The following is a 4,671-nucleotide window of genomic DNA, read 5'->3' as shown; positions in this document are numbered from 1 at the left end:
GCTTTGATCTGACAGGCTTATTTACCTTTCTGACCTGCGACAGGCCACCCTTCCTGCACATTAACAAACATCCAGCCTGGCTTCTGCAAGGAAAACTGCAAATGGCAGCTGCCGTCGTGTCGTGCTGCTTAAACCACCTCCTCTGTCCGGCTTCTGAAATGAGGAGCAAACGCTGGGGACTGACGGAGGAGCCGAACCTTACCTCCTGACTTCTAGCAATCCAGCATGTTCGGATGGTTTTGAGATTTCACCAGTGACAACGGGAGCGATTTCTCTTTACGGCCTTTAAGGCACAAGAGGTCAGCAGGATTGGTGCTTGATGGACGGCTTCCGCAAAATGACCCTGTTGAGGATACTTGGATATCGCTGAACGTTGATGACAGATTACACTGTCCTTCTCAGATGCCCCCGCCCAGCATACATTAAATGGCAAGCTTCAGAACTCCCTGTGGGCCATCTCAAAACTCCATCTCTTTGGCAGCACTGAACTTGAACCCGCTGCCAAGACACAACCTTGCCCAAGCTGACCTCTCATCCTGGGGCCACCTGCTCAGCTCCTTAAGGAACGATCCGCCATTTCCAGATCTGGTGGGGGAGCAAGGTGGCTCTCCGTCCTGCTACAGTACTGTGCAAAGGTTTTAGGCAGGGGTGAAAAAATGCCATAAAGTAAGAATGCTTTCAAAAATAAACATAAACAATTACAATATATATCAATTTCCAAAATGGAAAGTGAGCAAACAGAAGAAAAACCCAAATCAATATTTGGTGTGACTACCCTTTGGCTTCAAACTAGCATCAATTCTTACACTTGCACACTTTGTACACTTGCACAAAGTCTTGTAGGATTAGAGTCAAGTGCATGACTAATCAATTATACCAAGCAAGTGCTAATGATCATCAATTTCATATATAGGTTGAAACACAGTCATTAATTGAAACAGACACAGCTGTGTAGGCGGCTTAAAACTGGGTGAGGAACAGCCGAACTCTGCTACTAAGGTGAGGTTGTGGAAGACAGTTTCATGTCACAGGTCCTACATCATGGCAAGACTGAGCACAGCAACAAGACCCAAGGTAGTTCTACTGCATCAGCAAGGTCTCTCCCGGGCAAAAATGTCAAAGCAGACCAGGGTTTCAAGATGTGCTGTTCAAGCTCTTTTGAAGAAGCACAAAGAAATGGGCAACGTTGAGGACCATAGACGCAGTGGTCGGCCAAGGAACCTTAATGCAGCAGATGGAAGAGACATCATGCTTACTTCCCTTTGACATCAGGAGGTGTCCAGCAGTGCCACCAGCACAGAACTGGCGGAAACCAGTGGGACCCAGGTACACCCATCTACTGTCCGGAGAGGTCTGGCCAGAAGTGATCTTCGTGGAAGAATTGTGGCCAAAAAGCCATACCTCTGACGTGGAAACAAGGCTAAGCGACTCAACTATGCATGAAAACATAGGAACTGGGGTGCAGAAAAATGGCAGCAGGTGCTCTGGACTGATGAGTTCAAATCTGAAATATTTGGCTGTAGCAGGAGCCAGTTTGTTCGCCGAAGGGCCAGAGAGCAGTACAAGAATGAGTGTCTGCAGGCAACAGTGAAGCATGGTGGAGGTTCCTTGCAAGTTTGGGGCTGCATTTCTGCAAATGGAGTTGGAGATTTGGTCAGGATCAATGGTGTCCTCAATGCTGAGAAACACAGGCAGATACTTATCCATCATGCCATACTATCAGGGAGGTCTGTGATTGGCCCCAAATTTATTCTGCAGCAGGACAACCACCCCAAACATACAGCCAATGTCATTAAGAACTCTCTTCAGCGTAAAGAAGAACAAAGAGTCCCGGAAGTGATGGTTTGGCCCCCCTGATCTCAACATCATCGAGTCTGTCTGGGATTACATGAAGAGACAGAAGGATCTGAGGCAGCCGACATCCACAGGAGATCTGTGGTTAGTCCTCCAAGATGTTCGGAACAACCTACCTGTTGAGTTCCTTCAAAAACTGTGTGCAAGTGTACCTAGAAGAATTGATGCTGTTTTGAAGGCAAAAAGACACCAAATATTGATTTGATTTGGGTTTTTCTTCTGTTCACTCACTTTGCATTTTGTAAATTGATAAACAATGACAATATATATTTTTGAAAGCATTCTCACTTTACAGCATTTTTTCACACCTGCCTAAAACTTTTGCACAGTACTGTATGTCCCCGGACACCCCTTATCCAAAGTAGGGCTCACCTCCCTTAACCAGGACATTCAGTCAGCAACAGTAGCATTGCAGAAGGTCTTTTGGTGATCAGCCATGGACCTTCTGTGCATTCTGGAGGATCTTGGGGAATGCTCCTCTCAGGCTGGTGAAGCAAAGATCTAGTCAACTCCTCTGGCCTTGGCTACTTCAGAGACCAGGGTCTTACAGTGTAGTCCTAATCCTGGAATGGCTGCCAGACCCTTGGTAGATCATAAAAGAGCCATTCTGAAGCCAGACACAGTTGAGGTGAATCCAGAGTGTCTGGGCCAGTGGTCTGCATCACGAGTGGTCCTCTTCTATAACAGAGGGCCAGGAGTGGCTTGGATTGTCCAGCACAGGGCAGAACCATTGAACGCAAGGGTGGAACAAAATCTTGGAGAAGACCTCGTCCAACTCTTACCTAGTGCAGGAATCCACAAGCCCTGCATCCCCCCACGGCCTTCCAGACTCTGCTTGAAGGATGTTCCCACAAACCTCTCTGTAGGCAGAGCCTGGCACCTTCCCTGCACCCCGATGACTGTCCCCTTGAGAAACACCCAGGCTTCCCAGAGTTTTGCTGTCCTTGTTTTGCAAACAGCAACCTTTGCCGCAGCAGCAGCTGCCCCCGGCCTCCCTACTCTCAAGTTTCTCGTCCTCCTCCTCCTGGAGCCGAGGGGAAGGGTGAGGTAACGTCAAAAGGTCCAGGAAGCGGATCTATTATAGAGGCCAAACAGGAAGCAATGAGACAAGCCTTGGCAACCTTGGGATTTACTTATTGACTTGAAGGGGAGGAGGAGGAAGAGACCCCCTTGGGGGAGCCAGTACACCACAGCAGCCCCCCCAGGTATACTCAGTTACCCTCACCCCCTGCCTCATTTCCACTTATCGATCTGCCACATCCTGATGGCTTCCCAGCTCGAGTTCCTAACCTGCTTCTGGGCCCCCCGCAAGCCCCCATGGTGTTGTCTTTTCCTAACTGCCACAGCCCCGAAAACCCCTTCCTGCAAGTGGCAGAGTGGCTGCCCCACGTCTTTGCAAGGAATACAGGGCTGCCCTGGTTCCAAGTCCCTGCAGTTGTAGCTGTGCCGGGGAGAAGCCAGAGGTCCCCCTCCCTCCACCATCAACCTTCTTCACTGCTGAGGGCCAGATAAGGCTTGTTGCATCTGGGAGGGAATCCGGGGGGGTCCTCTTAAGGTCCACCCCTCTTAAAGTTGCCAAGTTTAAAAAACACTTGTTCTAAATACTCAAAGGTTCACACACGCGCACACAGAGCCGTTCATTCCTCTCCTGTTCCCCAACTCTGGGTGTCTGGCTTAGCCTAGCAAAGATTTGAGGGAAGGGGGAGAGAAAGAGGGGGGAGTGTGGGAAAGATTTGGATTCAGTTCCTGTTGGGAAATGCCCTCCCCCTTTCTTTCTAAGAAGAATGGCGGTGGTGGTGGGGAATCTGCAGCAGGCAGCGTATTCTGGCGGCTGGGGGCGGGAGAGCCCACAACGGAAATGGTACCGCAGTGACTCACCAGGCTGGGACTGGGTCAATTCTGCACGCAGGGCCTCGGCTGCTCCACGTGGTTCCACCGGAGCACATTAAGCTAGACCTTCCATTTATAACATGGCAGCAGAGTCTTCTGCAGGTCTCTTCCCTTACTGTCTCCCTCCACACATATGCACACCCCAAGTCATTCAGAATTACCTGCATGCATGTTCATGCAGGAGGTTTATTGCCCTGGCAGGAAGACTGGCTGAGCCTGCATCTTCCAGAGCATCGTGCTTCTCCAAAGGGAGGAGGTTTAGCCGAGTCCCCAACTTCAGGCAGGAGGGCAAAGCTGTTGAAGAGAAAGGCTCTGCTCCTTTCACCAGAGCCTACTGCCAGTTTGCAATTTCTAAGGGTTTCTGATCAAATTCTTTGGTCTTTTGAAATATTGGTCTGCCAGCCTGGTTTCTCTCTCTCGAGAGTGAGTTTTGGTTGCCAAAACTGAAATCCTAAAACTGAGTACTAATTTCCTGCACTCAGTACAAAAGCTTTGCACTTGTGCATCACAAACTAGCCCATAGTGCAGAACTGCCCCAAAGACTACCCAAAACATGCATTTTATAAGACCAGGTTTTCCATCATTTGGTGTGCGGGGAATTTTTTTTAAAATGAAAAATTGTAAAACAATTCTGCAACATTTATGCATCAGAAGCAAAACACCTTTGGAGGACTTGAATTCTCCCCCACCCAGAACACATTCCAGCTGGTTTTCTTTCCTGTTTACATCCGACCTTAGATCCAGGACAAAGACCAGCGCTGACTTTACAGCAGCAAGATGTTGTGGATGGGGGAAAAGGCAGGGCCGATGCAGGCTTTCAACTCCCAGGACAAGGACATCCAAACATCATCCTACTTGCCCAACCCTCTTTGCTCCTCCTCCTCCCTTTGACTTGCCTGGAAACCAGAACCCACATTGCAGAAGATG

The sequence above is a fragment of the Python bivittatus genome, unplaced genomic scaffold (genome assembly GCF_059951505.1).
Source record: "Python bivittatus isolate LINGU-HERP-01145 unplaced genomic scaffold, Pbiv_v1 ctg000310_np1212, whole genome shotgun sequence".
In the NCBI taxonomy this organism is placed as follows: Eukaryota; Metazoa; Chordata; class Lepidosauria; order Squamata; family Pythonidae; genus Python; species Python bivittatus.
The sequence above is the reverse complement of the archived record's forward strand: the minus strand, read 5'-3'. Positions refer to the sequence as shown.